Source organism: Microcebus murinus, chromosome 4 (genome assembly GCF_040939455.1).
Source record: "Microcebus murinus isolate Inina chromosome 4, M.murinus_Inina_mat1.0, whole genome shotgun sequence".
Classification (NCBI taxonomy): Eukaryota; Metazoa; Chordata; class Mammalia; order Primates; family Cheirogaleidae; genus Microcebus; species Microcebus murinus.
In genome coordinates, this window is record NC_134107.1 from 62642063 (window position 1) to 62662205 (window position 20143).

A 20143-nucleotide genomic window follows, 5' to 3' on the forward strand; every position below is an offset into this window, starting at 1 on the left:
AAAATCTACTTATCTTGTACATCTCAGTTGAAAAGCATCATCTCCTCAAAGTCTTTCCATTATTCCAAAAAAATTGTCTACATTAGTCCTTAATCCCTTTTGTAGGACTTATCAAAACCTGCCACTATTCATTTGTATATCTACTTGCTTTTCTCTGTATTGCCCTCTATAATGTAATCTTTATTAGAGCAAGGACAAGGACCATGTCTGTATTGTTTATGATTGCATCCCCAGTACTAAGTAAAATGGTTGGCACATAGTAAGAAATCCAAAAATACTTGCAGACTAATTAAGGAATAGATTAATAGAAGCACAATAGAGATGTACAGATGCTCCTCAACTTATGATGGGTTTATAACTCAATAAACCCAACATAAGTTTAAAGTATCTTAAGTCAAAATGCACTTAATACACCTAACCAACCAAACGTCATAGCTTAGCTTAGCCTACCTTAAACATACTCAGAGCACTTACATTAGCCTACAGTTAAGAAAAATCATCTAACACGAAGCCTATTTCATAATAAGGTATTTAATATCTCAAATAATTTACTGAATACTGTACTGAAAGTGAATGATTATATGGGTACTTCAAGTACAGTTTCTAGTACATGTGTATTGCTTTCACACTATCATAAAGTCAAAAAGTCAAAAAATCATTAAGCTGAACCATCATAAGGCAGGTACTATCTGTATGGGGTTTGTAAATGTGTGTTGTTCCTACTCAAGCCCACAAGGAAGAATATACTCAGCAGCCATTCCTAACTGTCCTGGAACCTTTACCAAGTAGTCAACTTAAGTCGATTTTCTGGCAAGTAGCAATGGTAGAAAAATAATTTTTGGAAAGAGTTAAAGTTTTAACCAGCTTCTACCATTCTCCAAGGAACCTGGAATTTTTTAAACTCAAGGGAAAATGAGGGAAGTGCCACAGGGCAAGGCAGCACCTGAATAATCATGAGCATATCACCAGATCTAGAGACAAGATATGAATTAAAGATTCCATTTTGAGGCTGGGCCCGGTGGCTCACGCCTGTAATCCTAGCACTCTGGGAGGCAGAGGCGGGCAGATTACTTGAGGTCAGGAGTTCAAAACCAGCCTGAGCAAGAGCGAGACCCTGTCTCTACTAAAAATAGAAAGAAATTAATTGGCCAACTAATATATATATAGAAAAAATTAGCCGGGCATGGTGGCACATGCCTGTAGTCCCAGCTACTTGGGAGGCTGAGGCAGGAGGATAGCTTGAGCCCAGGAGATTGAGGTTGCTGTGAGCTAGGCTGATGCCTCGGCACTCACGCTAGCCTGAGCAATGAAGTGAGACTCTGTCTCAAAAAAATAAAAAAGATTTCATTTTGCAACCTTCCAGCTATATAATCATGGTCAAGCCACTTCTCTTCATTTGCAAAAATATGATGCCTTAAGGATAGAATTAAATCAAAGGAGACTGTATATGAAAGTGTTTTGAAAACAGTAAAGCATAGATTTATATTATCTCTAGGCTGCTCAGAAAACTTGGACTTTCAAAAGCCTATCATTAGGGATCTTTTCACTTTGCTCACCCGGTTCTCTCTTTTTTTAAAGTTACTTTACAAATTATGTAGATAACTTCTTGAATTAATCAAGCAATTATCTACCCTAATACCAAATAAAAATCTCAAATTCTCAGATAATTCCAATCCTAATACCAAATAAAAATCTCAGACTGGTCAGATAATTCCAAATGGGACAGTAATCTAAATGGAAGGGAATGTTATAAAATAGTAATTTTCCAGAGATAACAGGGGACCAAGAGTCCCTCCAACTATACCAAGTCCCTCTTCACCCATCCCTCAACCTGAAATACAAACTTTGCTCATGTAGCCCAGTGGGAATTGTTTCCATATTGAAACACTCATGGACCATGTCCTAGCATATTAAAGGAAAGGGTGAGGGAGGGCAGCGAGGAGGAGGATAGAAAATTAAGAATTACTCAAAATATCTGAGTTGGGAAATTGGCACCAAATTCAACACATCTGTATGACAGCTAAGGAAAACTGAAGCTCTGGATGGTTAAGTGACTTGCTGTGGTTACACAGTAGTAATCATAAAAATGTCTTCAAATCACAGCTTGAGTTCTCTGCTCCTAAATTTCCTGCAAAATAAATATAAAACAGTACCTCTTATAGGATTATTTTGAGGATTAAATGAAAAACTGAATGTGAAACGCTTGGCACTGTGAAAAGTCCTCAGTAAAAGGTCAGCTGTAATGAAGCTGATGATGTTGATTTGTTCCTGATCTCATTTATCCCAAAGTATAATGAAATTAGGAAAAGAAGGTAGCTGGAAAATAGGAAGATCACCACCTCAAACTCATTTTTTTTAAAGGTTAGAAAGAAATAGATGAAATGCTATTATTGGCTATCATTCTATGATAAAATTCTGATGAATTTTTTGGATAACTTTTATTCTGTGTTCTCCAAATTTTCTATAGGAAAAATATATTATTTTTATAATAAAAGAAATATGAATGTATTTTTAGAACAAACTAAGGGGCTTACATAAAGACACTCAAATTGGAAGAGTCTGACAATATTTTAGCTTGCTGGATGTTGGTTACCAACTCCTGGAAAAAAAGAGATCTCAGAAATTAAGGAGAATCCTATAAAATACCCACACAATCTTAGAGCTAAAAACACCTTTAGGGGTCACTATATGGCAATCTCCCACCTCATACCCAACATCAATCTAGCAGCTTACAAATTGTTGTGCACACATCCATGGAGCTTACCTGATCCTTATGATACTATACAGGTACAAGATAGTTATGGTATAATAGAAGAAGCATGAGCTAAAAAGTCAGAAGAACCTGGCTTCAAATCTTAACTGTGCTGTAGAGTCTCAGCAATTCAGTTAACCTCTTTGTGTTTTCTTCTATAAAATGAAGACAAAACAACACCTGTCCTAGCTAACCCAGGAGACTGTCCAAAGAAAGTGAGATAATATTAGTGAAAGTACTTTCTACACTATACAAAAGGCCCTCATCATCTGGGCCCTGCCTCCTTCTCTGCTCTCATACCTCCCCACCTTAAACCATGTCTTCTAAGCACACTAAACTACTCAGGACTTCCAAACAGGCTCCCAAATCTTCCACTCTCATAGTGCTCTTTCCAGCATCTCCCCTCTCTCCCGGTCCCTCCACATTGCTCTTGGTTAACCCCTGCTCATCTTTCAAAACCCATCTTAGGTATCACTTCCTTTAAGAAGAGTTGCCAGTCCACCTCTATTTTCAAGTGAAGTAGATGCCCTTCCTCTGTGTTCACACAGCACCTACACATTTCTGTGTGTCATTTTTGTCTCAATATTGTATAATTGTCCACGTACATGTCTGTTTCTCCAGAAAACTAGAAACTCAAGGGTAGGGTTTGGGTATGATTTATCTGTTTCTTCAGAGCCCATGACAATGCCTGATACTTAACATTAATATGTGTTTAGCAAATGAATGAACTTTAATGGCAATAAAAACATTAAAAAATTAGTTTTCATATAACATAAGATATTTTTACAAAATATTACATTAAAAAGGCAGTGCTTCTCAACTTTGGTTGCACATCAGAATCACCTATAAATCTTCAAAAACAAAGATGCCAAGAGATTTCAATTAAGTAGACTTGAGATAGAGCCCAAGCAACTGTATTTTTATAAATCTCCACAAATAGTTCAAGTGCATAGCCAAATTAAAATCACAGCTAAAATCAGTGCTAATGACTATGTAACTGTAGTCATAAAATTACCACTATTCTACCTAACATCTACATAGCTCATCATCTTATAATTCATTTTCAGATATACTATTAATCTTCACAACTCTGAGTTAGGTATTATTTCTTCCAAATGAAGAAATGGAAATTTAAATAAGTGTCCAAGTAGCTCTTTGTGTAAGTTAAAATTTTGTGCTCTTCCCTTTACACCTATCTCCTTCTCTAGAAAGTGACAGATCATATTGCAATAATACACAAGGTACTATGAGGACATGTGCTCAAATGAGAAAGACATCAATTCCAGCCTTGTGGGAATCAAGGAGGGAATAAGAAAAGCTGGGCCTTGAAGATATAGGCAGGCAGATGAGGGTGGAACCCATGCATATATTGTCATTGTCATTGACATCATTCAATTCCCAATTGACATCATTCCCAAAGATTCAAAAGGCAGATTCTATAAAGGAGAAAAATGTTCTTGCCAGCCTCCATTGGTACCTACACAGTCTGAAAAGGAAAGAAATATTGGAGAGGACTGGAAGTAGAAAAGTAAAAGAAAGCAGTCCCATAAACAAGAGTGGATTTCCCAATGCTACATGCAAATTACCAGCCCTGACTCCAGGAATGAAAGCCAAAACATAATGGACTTTTTATAACTAAGACTTAGATCAATTCTAGAGAATTAATCAATACCACACAAAATCATATTAATGAGGGATCAATGAACCTCTGGTTCTTTCTAGACTTATTACTTTACTCTTCCTCCAAAGGGGATTTTGGGAGGATCCTAGCACATAAATGATTTCCCCTACCTCAAAAACTAAAAGGTTGGGAGAGAGGAGTAAGTTATTCATGAGAGAAAAGACTTAAAACAAGAGCAGAAAAATATAGTATATTATGTTAATAAATTTATTAGAGCAAAGGAAAATGAATATTGAGGCACAGGGGTTTCAAAATACAGTACTGGATAAAGCCTAATCTTGCAGCTTCAGTAAAGTATTATCTTCTAAGTCTGCAATATTATGACCATCTGACATAGGGTTTTATTGGCAATTATTTTTTTCTAATTCAAACTGTGGACTTCAGTCAGGGTTTTCTTAGGTAGAAGAGGCTGAAAAGATTAGGAAGCAATCTAAAAGAATATTCCTAGTGCCCCAAAGTTTAGTTTGCAAGTTTAAAAGGCAATATTATATAGTGGCAAAAGTCAAGTACTACATTTAGAATTTTAAAATGTAGTTTTAACCAATATTCAGGCATTTGCTAATGATGTGCCTTTGAGCAAGTCAAGATTTCTATGATCCTAAACTTCCTAAATCGTAAAATGGGAATTCCTATCCCACATGGCTGTTGTGAAGACTGAACAAAATAACACCAAGAAAGACATTATTCCTTTACCTACATGTATGAAGGATAAATGTAAACGAATATAAATCTGTCTTCACCAATCTTTCTAATACACAAAAAAGAGCAGACTAAGTGAAAAGAAATTTTAACTCTCACAGTAATTGTTATTTATTTGCAAAATATTCATATATCCTCTAGGCAGAAAAATTAAAAGCAGCCTGGGTACTGAAGATAACACACAGCTGCTGTAGTCAGGCAGATATGGAATGGAATTAAGGTCTGCCACTTACATGAAACAAAATCTTAAACAAATTCCCTTTACCAATATGAGTCTCAGCTTCCCTACATATGAAATAGAGATACTAGCAAGCATCTTGCGTAGGTACGATGTGCCTACCGCAGAACAGGTATTCAATAATTTAAGCCATTGTTAATAAGTTTACCACCGCCTAACAACTAGCTAACAAATTGTATTTTTCAAACATTTCTTTATAGTCAATATTTTATTTAATTTCTTCATGACCCTGTAAGCTAGTCATAGCAACGGTTGCTACTCCATTTTACAGTTGGGATAAAGGCACAGAGATAAAAATTACTTCCACAAGGTCATGCAGTAACAGAGTCTAAATTAAGGTCTCCTTACATTCCCAAGGTTTCATTCCCCCCACCACCTCAATTACATTACCCCTTAGGAATTAAAATAACATCTATAAAGAGATGTATGCTCTTTTTTTTTTAATAATGGGCAGAGGCCAGGCAAGGTCACACCTGTAATCCTAGCAGACTCTGGGAGGCCAAGGTGGGAGGATGGTTGATGGTTTGAGCTCAGGAGTTCAAGACCAGCCTGAGCAAGAGGAGACCCCATCTCTACTAAAAGAAAAATAGAAAGAAATTATCTGGACAACCAAAAATATATAGAAAAAATTACCCTGGCATGGTGGCACATGCCTGTAGTCCTAGTTATTCGGGAGGCTGAGGCAGAAGGATTGCTTGAGCCCAAGAGTTTCAGGTTGCTGTGAGCTAGGCTGATGCCATGGCACTCTAGCCCAGGCAACAGAATGAAACTCTGTCCCAGAAAAATAATAATAATAATGAGCAGAGAAAAGACCTAGAGGAGCAGATACCAGAGTAGGGGGAATGTTTTTAAATTTTGTATTTTTAAGTTTGAATGTACCAACTATTAATTTTGAATCAATGCATTTTTCCGTTTTATTTTTAGTTGACGTGTAATAATTATACATATTTATAGGATACAGAATGATATTTTGATACTTATAAACAATGTATAATATCAAAACAGGATAATTAGCACATCCATCACCTTAAACATTTATCATTTGTGTCATGAACATTGAAAGTCCTTTCTTTTAGCTTTTTGAAAATAGACAATAAATTATAGTGAGGTATATTCTCTTGATAACCTTAAATTTCTCTCTTTACTATACTTAAAAAATATTACTCTCCTACTTTCTGGTTATGATTTACAAAGATTAAAAAAGAGAGGGGCGGCCAGGCATAGTGGCTCACACCACTAATCCTAACATACAGGGAGGCCAAGGCAGGAGGATCGCTCAAGGTCAGGAGTTCAAAACCAGCCTGAGCAAGAGTGAGACCCCATCTCTACTAAAAATAGAAAGAAATCGGCCGGGCGCGGTGGCTCACGCCTGTAATCCTAGCTCTCTGGGAGGCCGAGGCAGGTGGATTGCTCGAGGTCGGGAGTTCGAAACCAGCCTGAGCAAGAGCGAGACCCCGTCTCTACTATAAATAGAAAGAAACTAATTGGCCAACTAATATATATAGAAAAAAAAAAAATTAGCCGGGCATGGTGGCTCATGCCTGTAGTCCCAGCTACTTGGGAGGCTGAGACAGAAGGATCACTTGAGCCCAGGAGTTTGAGGTTGCTGTGAGCTAGGCTGACGCCACGGCACTCACTCTAGCCTAGGCAACAAAGTGAGACTCTGTCTCAAAAAAAAAAAAAAAAAAAAATAGAAAGAAATTAATTAGCCAACTAAAAATATATACAAAAATTAACCGGACATGGCAGCACAGGCCTGTGGTCCCAGCTACTCAGGAGGCTGAGGCAGTAGGATCGCCTGAGCCCAGGACTTTGAGGTTGCTCTGAGCTAAGCTGATGCCACAGCCCTCTAGCCTGGGCAAGAGTATGAGACTCTGACTCAAAAAAAAGAAAAAAAGGAAGGGAGGGGGTTTGGAAAATTCATTAAAAGCAGCAACAACAGAATTGAGAATTGTTTCAAATCGGCAACTGCTGATTCTACCTTGATTTTTGTTTTAGTTTTTCCTGATAAAGCCAATGACCTCTTAAAAAATTTTTTTAGAAGTCTGCCTATCAAAATGATGTTTGTTTGACAAACTATTACTAAATTGAGGGAAAAAATTAGAAAGGTGGCTTTCTCCCACCTTTATGATCACAAAGCAGTGTTTTTAGTCCTTCTACTTTCTCTCTTCATTTCAACACTTATACCATATCGTATTATCTTTAGTTTCTTAAAGACTTGGACTGCACCACTGTATGGATGAACATGGGGCCCCAGCATAGGGTGTGGCACATGGTGGAGAAGGACTCAATAACTGTTTATAAGTAAATGGATAAATAAATGAAGCCACCCTCCCAGAGGGAAGTTAGGAAAGGAGAAAACTAGGCATGGTATCTTAGGGCTAATGAGAAAGTGAAAGAAATAAGGCATTTTAAGAGCTTCAAAAGGACAAAAAAAACCTTTGTGTGGAGTCAAACAGGCCCTTGTATGGTGGTATCACTAGAGAAAACCACAGGAGACCTAGAAGAGACAGTTTCAAGTTAAAAGACTCAAAACTCAGGGTACTTATTTAGACTTGCAAAACCAAGTTGCAAATTCCCAAGAAACAATCCTTGCCTAGGGTATTGCAACAGAAGTTTTCAGGTCATGGCTAAAACAAACAAAAAATCTCTGCTAAAAAATTCTGAAGGCTTTGGTTGGAGAAAGATATCTGTGAATGGGAAAAAGCTCAACCTAAAATAATCTCCAAAAATGTTAAGCTCTGCATTTGGAGTGTGGTTCCTCTTCATTCTGAGAACTGGTCTTGAATAAAACCCCAATGTAGCAGTAAATGGGACTAAATCATCTTATATCACTCATTAAACAAATATTTGAGTGCCTGCTATATGCAGTCACTATCCTAGGCACTGAGATTAAAGCAATGGACAAAACAGACAAAACTTCCTGCTCTTAGGAATCTTTCACGCTAGTGGCAAGAGACAGACAATGGCATGTCAGGCTTTAAGCACTATGGAAGAAAAACAAGGGCAAGAAGAAGCTAGCAGGGTTCTGGTTTTATCAAGAGCAGATCTTTTAGTCTACTGTTTCTCAAAACTTAGCAAGCATCAAAATAACTTGGAGGGCTTATTAAAGCAGAGGTTTTGGGGCCAAAAGCCCAGAGTTTTTCATTTGTAGATCTCAGTTGGGATCCACTAATTTGTTATCAAGTTTGCAGATTATGCTGATGCTATTGTTGGTCCAGGGACCACACTCTGAGAACTAATTGTTCTAACCCAAAGGATTAGGTAAACCTTATTTCACAGGCCTTGACTTGCTTCTTCATTCATACATCCATTCATTCAAAGACTTATTCAGTGCCAGGAACTTTGCTAGGCACTAAAACCAAACAGATTCAAGAAATTGATGGGCAAATGGAAAAAGATAGGTACAACCTCAAATAATTACAATAGAGTGCTATAAAGGGCTATAAAAAATGATATGTATATGAGCCAGAGGATGCAAGAGTAACTAATTTTATGGGGGGTAAGGAGGAGAGATTAAGGGACTGATACCCAGAGGTCCAACAAGGCCATCTCCACAGGTAAGGGGTAAGAGGCAGGAATCCCAGGAAGAAAACAGCATATGCAAATGCAGAGACAGAGTGGCAGAAGTATAGAAAATGAGCCTGCAAAGGCAGGCAGTGGTCTATCTCTGAGTTTCTTATTCAGGAGTCTGAAATTTATCTTTAGACAATGAAGAGTCAGGGGTAGGGGACACTGATGTGATCAGATTTTGTTTTACAAAATCCCTCTGGATGCACACTGCCTTCCTTTGAGGCACTGCTTTCTTCAAGCTCAGCATAAGGCCTTAAAACATGTGCTTAGTAAACGTATACTTAATTGAACTGAGCGAGCTTTTTTAAGTACCCTCTTACAGATGAGAGGTAGGTCACCTTCCCTGCAGGATTCACTTTGGCCACAAGACTTGTAAAACAGGTCCAGTAGCCTCGAGTATTGTATACTACTCCCTGTACAACTGGAGTCCCCCAGACATTAGGTCAGGCCTTCATTGTTTACTTGTCTACCTCACCCATTAGACTTTGAGCTCTCAGAAGACAGGGAATATCTTTTTTTTTTTTTTTTTTGGAGACAGAGACTCCTAGCTCACAGCAACCTCAAACTCCTGGGCTCAAGTGATCCTTCTGCCTGGGACTACAAGCATTCACCACCATACCCATCTAATTTTTTCTATTTTTAGTAGTGACAAGGTCTCGCTCTTGCTAAGGCTGCTCTTGAACTCCTGATCTCAAGTGATCCTCCTGCCTCAGCCTCCTAGAGTGCTAGGATTACAGGCGTAAGCCACTGTGCCCTGCCAAAGGAGTATCTTAATAAATTCTGAATTCCCATAGCCCCAACAGGAGATCTGAAACACAGAAGCTCTCCAGATTCCAGTGATGTTGGATAAATAAATGACTGACTAAACAAATTCACCAGGCAGACCCATGAGCTCATATAGATAATGGTATGGATAAGCTTCGGGGAATGTTTCGGGGTCCATGTTCCCAAAATCATTTTTTTAAATTTATTTATTTATTATGTATTGAGACAGAGTTTTACTTTGTTGCCCAGACTAGAGTGAGTGCCGAGGAGTCAGCCTAGCTCACAGCAACCTCAAACTCCTGGGCTCAAGCAATCCTCCTGCCTCAGCATCCCAAGTAGCTGGGACTACAGGCATGCGCCACCAAGCCTGGCTAATTTTTTTTTTCTATTTTAGTTGCCCAGCTATTTTCTTTCTATTTTTAGTAGAGACAGGGTCTCACTCTTGCTCAGGCTGGTCTCAAACTTCTGACCTCAAGCGATCCTCCTGCCTCAGCGTGAGTGCTAGGATTACAGGCATGAGTCACCACGCCAGGCCCCACAAAACTCTTTTTAAGGGTCAGTTTCTTGTTGAATGGGGATGGGTTTCATATGCACTTGATTTAGAATTTTCCAAATAGGAAAAGGTTTACAAGTGTTGTAGTAGAAATTCCACCTGGGCCTTGGGAAGAAGTCAGTTCAGTCTGAAAGGAGGAATGGGATGGATGTCAGCAAAAGGGGATTTTTCACCAGATTCTTGAAAACTAAGTAGGTGCTTGCTACCTGCCAGTTTACGCGGCATGAAGGCAAACTTCTGGAACTTTTAAGACTGGAAGTAACTTGCTCAGGGTGACACAGGAAGTAGGTGAAGCCACAAGGTAAGAGAGATGAGGCATCTCTGTACTGATGACTCCTGTTTTCTCTGGATAGAGTTGAGAGAGAACCCAAAAACATAGGAGGCAAAATCAAAGATTTTCCTCAAGAACAATTCTTAAAATAAAGGTAAGACTAATCAATTTGAATTTTTATTGGTAACCACAGTACTAACCCTCCTCTTCGCTGTTCACAAAACTTAAAGTGTAAAACAGTTATCCAAGGGGTTTAACAAACAAGGACTTTGCTCCCACCAACGAACACCTAATACTTCTCAAGCAGTCTTCCAAAACATTCCCAATAATGTTTACTGTTAAAATATTCAAAATATCGAAGAATATAATAATCGCATCTTTTGAAATAGAATAATGAACACAAAGTAACTATAATTCTTTCCCCATTTGTTTTTAACTTCCCAAGTCATGGAATATTCCTGGGATGGGGGAGGGGCTGCACAAGTCAAGTACGACCAATCTTTGTTTTTCAAGGAGTTGAACCGTAAAGGTGATTCCCCAAAATGACCCTGGACGGGGTCATCTTTCCACGCAGAATGAACTTGGGAGCCGCTTTGCCGGGCTTCCTCGTAGCAGGCCAGGGTTGGCGCCGGAGGACTGCAAAGTTCGCGAGGGAGTCGGTCCCGGACTAGGACCTGTCAGGGCCCCCAGCCTCAGCGAGGCCCCTCTCTCGTCCCTGCCCTCTCCCAGGTCCCCATAGTCCCCTGGCGTCTGAGAACCGCGATCGCGCCGGTGCGCGAACTGGGGGCCTTTGTTGGCCAGACTGGAGCGGCCAGCCTCGCGGGGCGGCGCCCGCCTCACCTTACCTGGCGCCCCCGCCCGCCCGGGCGCCCGGCCCCGCCGCGGGGATGAATGGGCCGGAGCCCCCACCCCAGCCCGCACCTCTGCCCCTGCCGCTCAGCCCCGCGCCCCACCCGTGGCAGCCCGCGACGCCAGGGGTACCGGGCGGGAGGCCGGCTCTCACCTTCCGCGCTCGCTCTGCTCCGCTCAGCTCCTCCTCCTCCTCCACCCGGTGGCGGCGGCCCAGCCGGGAGTGAGCGCCCGAGTGCGCGCGAGCGGCCGCTTCACGTACTCCCTCCTGCGGCCGCCGGCCGCGCCTCCCCCACGCCGCTCGCGCCGGGGATCCCCTCAGGACAGGGGCATCCGTGAGGGAAGGGACGGTCAGCGGGGCCGGGAGGGAACAAGGAAACGCGGGAGAAAGATCGCTGGGCTGAGGGGGGCGGGGATGGGAGCCGCTCGGATGGCCTCTGAGGGAGGAGGTGGGAAGTCGATGCGGAGACCGACTTCGAGGGGGATCGTGAGAGCGCGGGGCTCCGCAAAAAGGGGATAAGAGCCTAAGAGGTAAGCGTCCGAGGTGTAGGACGGCCGAGCCTGGGAGGGAGGAGGTGCGATGGGCAAGCGAGGGGGAGGGAGTGTGTGGGGGAAGCCGTGAGGGGGCGTCTACTGTGCAGCCGGCACCTTCAGCTCCAGCTGCAGCAGCGGCAGGGCCGCCTCCCCGCCCGCAGCCGAGCTATTGTACACGGCGGCCGGCCCCCTCCTCCGCCTCCCCCTGCCGCTGCCCCTGCCCTCGCCCCTCCCCCGCGAGGCTGCGGCGCCGGCAGAGCCCTGTCCGCCCCGCCTCCCGCAGGTGGGAGGGGGCGGGGAGAGCTGGACAGACCCGAGTGAACGAGTCCAACCCAGACCTCGGAGAGAGCGAGCGCCTGGGATGACGTCATCGGCGCGTGACGCCAAAGGCTGGGGAACACCGGGCTGCCACGCGACGTCATTGCGTCCGCGTCTCTTCTAGGCCTGCAGTCTCCGGTTGCAGGCTGCTTTGACAGGGCATTCCTCCTGGAGGGTTGTGGAATGATTTCTAGGAGGGCTCGTGGTGTACTCAAGATTTTAAAAGAAGGCTAACGCTATCAGCCTGGGGTCCTTCTCGGGTTACAAAGCACCACTGCATCTATTAGCTCATGGACAAGGGATGAATTTGAAAACTGTCTGATCTCGTGTGATTCTAGAGCCAGACATCTATTATTGTTTGATTTTTGTGTGTGGGAACGAGGGTGGGAGGTGGACAAAGAAATGATAACGGAGAAATTTGAACTATTGTGAGCTGGCAGGAGAAAATGGGCTCCCTTTCACTTTTTTCTCCTACCATGGAGGCTACTTTCCACCCAGACCTTTCCCCTGAGTTCAGATTGTGTATCTCCCAGTATCTCCCTAACAGCACTACTTGGATGCCCTGGAGTACCTCAAATTCAGCATGTCCAAAACTGAGACGGCATTAGTGGCTAAGGGTCTGGAATCCGAGTTCCTTGCTTCAAATCCTAGCTGTACAAATGTTAGTAATAGGACCTTAACTTTTCTAAGCCATAATTTGTCAAGTAATAATAAGTAGTACGTGTGTCTTCTTAACTTGGTCTCTGTAAGCCTCAGTTTTACCATAATAATAACAACTACAATTTAACATGTATTAACACCTTTAGAATGTTGGCTATTACTATTATCATTTCCCTACCATTTCCCTCCCTCCAAAACTGCTACTCTTATGTTTCTTCCTGGTCTCAGTGAATAGACAATCATTCACCAGTCCCCTAAGCCCTGAAACTAGACATAGATCCCATTCTTCCTCTCAACATCCATATCAAATTGGTCACCAAGTCTTGTAGATTCTCTTAAATATTTCTCAAGTCCTTGCCAGTCTCTTCATCCACTACCACCACCTGAACAACTTGAGCAACCATTATTAGTCTCTTTAAATCCGATCTATTTTTCTCACCGGTCACCAGAGTAGCCTTTAAAAGCGCAAATCTGATGATGTCCTTCCCTGTTTATATAATCTGAAAAGATTTTATTGCTTTCAGGATAAAGTCCAAACTCCTTAACTTGGCACTTCACAACCTGAATGTTTACACTAGCTTTTCTAGCTTCATGGCACACCATATATCTTTTGCTCCAGCCACACTGAAATACTATTAATACTTAACGTTCTTTTAACACACATTCTAAATGTCTCTAAGCCCTTCTCTCCTTATCTGACTTGCCAACACTTATTCATTCTACAAAGCCAAGCTCAAATGTCATGCTCATTTATTCATTTGACTAATATTTCTAAAGTTTCCCTGAGCCTTAACAATGCTGTAATCCTATAGTATTTTCATCCCTTTTGTGGCATGTAGTATATATACTGTGTATTAACTGCATTTGTATCTCTGACTCCTCGAGTTCTTTGAGACCAAGTCATATTCCTGTCCATATCCTAGCACCTAGAACAGCGTTTAACCTATAGTAGGAATCAATATGTTGTTAAAATGTATTGAATAAATGCTCATATTGTGCTTAATGTGCCAAGTACTGTTCTGAACACTTTACAAATACTCCTTTAAACCTCCAACACCCTGTTAACATAGATATTACTGTTAGTCCCCCTCTCCATCTTATTAAGTTACTTAACTCTAGGTCATAACCTAATAAATTGATTCTAATCTAGACTGATTTTGTATGGTCTCTGTGGTAGGTAGAATAATGGGTCACTCAAAATGCTCACATTCTAATTCCTAGGAGCTATGAATATGTTACCTTCCATGACAAAAAAGACTTTGCATGTGTGATTAAATTAAGGATTTTGAGATAGAGACTCATCCCATGAATTTTACTCTCCCCTCTAAGGATTTTGAAAGCAGACTCAAGAAGATGGAAAAGGCAAGAAAATGAATTCTCCCTTGGAGCCTCCATAAAGGAACAGAGCTCTGATGATGCCTTAATCTAAGCCAACTGACATTCATTTCGGACTTCTGAACTACAGAACTGTAAAATAATAAATGTGTATTGTTTTAAGCTACTGCACGTGTGATGATTTGTTACAGCAGCCATAGGAGACTAATATGATTTCCAATCTATGCTAGTAAATGCTAGCAGCATAAGGAGAGTTAGAACTGTCCACCACAGCTGCAGCTCAAATCAGAGATAGGCTAGAAGTGGAGTAAATGGATCATAGGATATGTGTATATAGTAAGTCCTCACTTAATGTCATTGATAGGTTCTTGGAAACTGCAACTTTAGGCAAAACAATGTATAATGAAACCAATTTTCCCATAGACTAATTGATATAATTAATAAGAGTTAAGTTCCTGCAGCATATTTATGATCACAGAATTACCAAACTTCTGAAAAGAAAACAACCAGGTATTACCTATCACCATTCTGTGACCATGAAATTAAAGTATTTCCTAAATGAATTATTAAAATTTTTTAAAGTCTTTAAAAAGAATATTAATAATTTTTGTGTGTTCACAATAACTCTATTTTTAATACTTAGTATTTGCTTAAGTATTGGGATTTAGACAATATGGCTTTTGACATATTAAAAATTCTATAGGCCAGGCACGGTGGCTCACGCCTGTAATCCTAGCACTCTGGGAGGCCGAGGCGGGCAGATAGCTTGAAATCAGGAGTTCAACACCAGCCTGAGCAAGAGCAAGACCCCGTCTCTACTATAAATAGAAACAAATTAATTGGCCAATTAATATATATAGAAAAAATTAGCCAGGCATGGTGGCACATGCCTGTAGTCCCAGCTACTTGGAGGGGCTGAGGCAGCAGGATTGCTTGAACCCAGAAGACTGAGGTTGTTGTGAGCTAGGCTGATGCCACGGCACTCACTCTAGCCTGGGCAACAAAGTGAGACTCTGTCTCAAAAAAATAAAATTAAAATAAAATAAAAATTCTAGAGTTGAGTGTGGTGGCTGGCACTCATTATCCCAGCTACTAGGGAGGCTGAAGCAGGAGGATTGCTTGAGGACAGGAGTTCCAGATCAGCATAGGCAACATAGCAAGATCCCATCTAAAAAATTCTAGGCCAGGGGTGGTGGCTCGCACCTGTAATTCTAGACTCTGGGAAGCCAAAGCAGGGGATCACCTGAGCTCAGGAGTTTGAGACCAGCTTGAGCAAGAGTGAGACCTGCGTCTTTAAAAAAAAATTAAAAATAAATTTAAAAATCCTATAGGAAAAATTAACATATTTTAATTTAAGCAATTAAAGCAACTTAAAAACTTCAGTAAGAGCATGGGTTGATCCGATTCAAGACATGTTTCCTAAATTCAACCCCTGCCTAGCTTCTTTTCAGGAGAAACTATACATCAACACAAATCTTTGATAACAACTTTTGAGAGAAGAAAATAGAAAACTAAACCCAGAGCATGATAGTTGTGTAAGATATTTCCTCCTCAGCGTTAGGCAAAGAAGTGCTATTGTACTCTTATGCCATTTTATGTCACCAGATGATTCAACTCGTCTTGTAGATCTGATGACTGTTCAACATTGTCCTGAATAGCTTCTTGCTGGTATTAAAGATATTTTGTTACTGTTGCCATTTTCCTTAAACTATCTTCTGAGTGCAAGATGGCATCTTCCCGTAGTACCATGTTTTGAGCTGTTTGACCTAACAGCTCAGAGCTCTGGAAGCCCTTCAGCACCTGCTTGGTGAGTGCAATCACATCCCTACCACAGGTGTTCACCTTCTCTGTGAGAATCCCCTTCAGGGACTGACCTAACCATGCTTGAGAACCTGGTGTCCCAGTTGCCATCATTTCAACTACAAAATGCCTTCACACTGCAATATTCTATTTCTATTAAATTAAGTATGTTAACTACATCATTCTGGTCTCTATTCTGTTTAATTTGTATCTGATCTATCAACTTAATATAAAAAGGTGATAAAATCTCCACATCTATGTATTTGTCAATTTCTCTCTTTTTGCTTTAAAAGTGGAATCTGTTGTTAGCCTCATGATTTTGGTGAATGTGTCTTTTAACATTGTGTCTTTTGTAGTAGCACATTGTTAGATTCTATTTTTATCCAAATATAATTTTTGGTTTTTTATAGGTGAGTTTAATCTGTTTTGATACATTGTGTATTCCTGCCCTAGAACTTGTCTCTCCACTAAAATGTAAGCTTCATAAGTGCAGGGAGTTTGCTTTGTTCACTACTGTATTTCTTTAGATTGGAATATTGCTGTACTTAGTAGGTACTCGGTAAATATTTGTTCCTTGTTTAATGATCATTACAGCTATGTTCAACTCATTTCAATTGTCTTAAATGTTTTCCTTTTACCATTTTTCTACTTTATTGGCCTTTCCTGTATTCTGTTGAATTGATAACATTTTCTTCACTTCTCTTTTCCCCCCTCTGATGCTTTACAAGATATAAATTGTCTTTCTATTCTTTTAGTGATTATCCTTAAAATTGAAATATATATATTTATCTATACACTTTCATAAATTGTTTGTGTCTCCATCTTCCTCCAAAGTAATGTGAGGGCCTCAACACACTTTAACACTCACTGATCATCCCTCCTGAATCCTTTTAATTCGTTTTTGTTCATGTCTGAAAACAATTTTATTTTTTCCTCATTCTTGAATGATGTTTAGCTGGATTAGTAAACATGGATTTTCCCTCACACTCTGATTATATTACTATATTAACTTCAGGCTCTACTTTTACTGAAGAGGAGTATGCTATCGCTCTAATTATTATTCCTTTATAGTTTAATCTGTTTTCTCTCATATAGACTTTTAAGAGTTTTTCTTCATTCTTGAGGTCTAGTATAATATGTATAGGTGAGAATTAATTCTTATATTCTGCTTAGAACTGTGATACATTCTGGATTAATCCCCAAGTAGTCTCCTCCAATTATAATTTCTCTCTTTGACTTTATCTAATCTAAATGTATATCATGTATTTGGATTTTAGGGCTTTTTTGGCTAGTTTTTTGTTTAAGTATTTTTGGGTTTTTTTTGTTTTTTGTTTTTTTGTGTTTTTTTTTGTGAGACACAGTCTCACTTTGTTGCCCAGGCTAGAGTGAGTGCTATGACATCAGCCTAGCTCACAGCAACCTCAAACTCCTGGGCTCAAGCAATCCCCCTGCCTCAACCTCCCAAGTAGCTGGGACTACAGGCATGTGCCACCATGCCCAGCTAATTTTTTCTATATATATTAGTTGGCCAATTAATTTGTTTCTATTTATAGTAGAGACGGGGTCTCGCTCTTGCTCAGGCTGGTTTCGAACTCCTGACCTCAAGCAATCCTCCCGCCTCAGCCTCCCAGAGTGCTAGAATTACAGATGTGAGCCACCGCGCCCAGCCTTAAGTTTTGAAGAGTCTAAATTTCATTTCTAGGATTTTTATTAAATAATTGCTCTATTTTTTAAGCACCTTGTCCTACTATGATGACTAACTGGAATAATACTCTCTGTGCCTTAAAAGGATGGAGAGTGTGGGAGAGAGTTATTACCTATGACCTGAAGCTCCAGCCAGCTAGTTGAAACAACCCCATCAGATAATGGCATCTTAGTGATCCAGGGACAGAAATAAAACTCAGAGTAAGTCACTTAAAAGGAATAGCAGTGCTCTGCTTCTGGGAATGCTGTTGGAATAAATAAATAAATAAATAAATAAATAAATAAATAAATAAATGGAATAGCAATGCTGTTGGAAATAAATAAATAAATGGAATAGCAATGCTGTTGGAAATAAATAAATAATGGAATAGCAGTGTTTGGAAATAGGATGAGGAAAATAAAGAGGATTATAGGGCTCTGGTAAATATTTTAATATCAGTCCGTTAACAGACATTTATCAAAACTCTAGTGTGCTACATATTGAATGATTCCATTTATATGAGATTTTTTAAATGAAAATCTATAAAAACAGAAAGCAGATCAATTATTGTTTGGGGATGGGAATGGTGAGTGACTACAAATAGGCACAAGGAAACTTTTTGGGGTGTTGGAAATGTTCTAAATCTGCATCACAGTGATAGTTACACAACTGTATACATTTACTAAAAATCACTGTACTCTTAAGTTGGGTGAATTTTCTGGTATGTAAACTATACCACAATAAAGCATTAAAAAATGCCCTTGCATGTCTAACCATATGGGAGTTGCTAATGTATTAGTAATGAGAAGTGACTATAAGGTCCTAAGAATGAAATTGAAAGGGTTAAGGCAACTGGTGGAGATGAGAACTTGATAAAGTAGATATGTCCATTATTGCCTCCCTTTCTATATATCCTTCTAAAGAACTTGTCTTGATCATAGCCCCTAGAATGGCTAAGGTTTAAATAACATAAGGTCCAAAACTTCCAGCTGAATGGACCAGGGGTGTACATCTGTTTCAGGTTAGACCAATCAGATTCTCTATTTCTCTGGAATTTGGAATTAAGTCAGTGAAAAACAGAGCCAGTCATAGGTATCAGGTGCTTTATTAGAAAGTCAGCATAGAGTGGGAGTACAGAGGATGCCATAGCAAACTGAATCATTTAGTAAGCTTTAGTATAGAGGAGCAGATAAAAAACCACAAGTAAGCAAAAAAAGTTGGTCTACAGAAAAAAAGAGGAGAGCAGAGAAGATGCACAGAGATAACAGAGATCAGAGACAAAGGGGGCCCGCAAGAGAAAACAAGAGTGGCCTCAACAATCATCTGCTCCGTGTCAGTCCCCATGAGGCTTGACTGCACTTGGTTCTCGTGGTTAGATTGTTAATAAGCAACATTCCCTGTGGGGTGCGCATGATATATTAGTACTCAACGTCTATTCCGAGCTCCTTTTAGAGTACTCCGTCTACTCCAGCGCCTAAAAACATAAAAAGAGCATTTTTTAAGACTCCCTTAAAGCTAAGATTCTATATCCAAATTAGGTTCCACCAATTAGAGGCACTCTTGGGAATTTGGGAAAGCAGAAGTTGGGCAGAGATCATCTTCCTACTGCTTTGGCTATTGCTGCTGGAAAGAACAGTTATGGAGGCCGGGCGTGGTGGATCACGCCTGTAATCCTAGCTCTCTGGGAGGCCGAGGCGGGTGGATTGCTCGAGGTTAGGAGTTCGAAACCAGCCTGAGCAAGAGTGAGACCCCCGTCTCTACTATAAATAGAAACAAATTAATTGGCCAACTAATATATATAGAAAAAATTGGCCGGGCATGGTGGCACATGCCTGTAGTCCCAGCTACTCGGGAGGCTGAGGCAAGAGAGGATCGCTTGAGCCCAGGAGTTTAAGGTTGCTGTGAGCTAGGCTGACGTCATAGCACTCACTCTAGCCTGGGCAACAAAGTGAGACTCTGTCTCAAAAAAAAAAAAAAAAAGAACAGTTATGGAGACTCAGATTTCCTGCAACAGTGTCTCAGTGGCCAGTCACTAACTTTGTGAGTATTAAGAGGTAGGTCTGACACTAGCAGCAGCATTCTGATCCCTCAGTTGCAGCTATAATAGTGTATTCTTGAACATCCATTGTTCATTGATGTTCCATTAATGGCCTCCTGATTCCCCAGTTCCCTAATTGTAGAAGAGGTGACAGTTTCACTGGCAGGCCAGTTTTGCAGTGTTATTCTGGGAATTATTCCTGGAGGTCTAGCCTACAGCTCAGTCCTAAATTTTCAACAACTTTATAAACATTTCATTTCCCTTGAAGTCCTTTTCTACTTGTAGCTGGAGTGATTTGTTTCCTGCACCTGAAGCTTGACTGATACATACCTTCCTTTTGTTTGAGCTAATTTAAAAGGATTTCTGTTCCTTGCTGCCACGTGATCCTAGTCT

General features: G+C 40.4%; 1 protein-coding gene, 1 long non-coding RNA gene and 1 pseudogene across 2 annotated transcripts in view; 1 reads left to right on the plus strand and 2 right to left on the minus strand.

The window, feature by feature from the left end:
- PAK1 (p21 (RAC1) activated kinase 1) overlaps window positions 1–11620 on the minus strand; it is a 188600-nt gene extending 176980 nt beyond the window's left edge. Inside the window, exon 1 of the mRNA XM_076002330.1 lies at window positions 11536–11620. The gene's annotated coding sequence lies outside the window, so the exon portion shown is untranslated. The remainder of the gene's footprint in view (window positions 1–11535) is intronic.
- Window positions 11621–11796: 176 nt separating this feature from the next.
- LOC105860340 (uncharacterized) lies at window positions 11797–14393 on the plus strand. The gene is made up of 2 exons (XR_001148986.2): window positions 11797–11912; window positions 14223–14393. It is a non-coding gene; the product is annotated as an uncharacterized LOC105860340 (long non-coding RNA).
- A 1045-nt stretch (window positions 14394–15438) lies between these two features.
- On the minus strand, window positions 15439–16232 carry LOC105860283 (BLOC-1-related complex subunit 7 pseudogene; annotated as a pseudogene).
- Between the last annotated feature and the right edge of the window lie 3911 nt (window positions 16233–20143).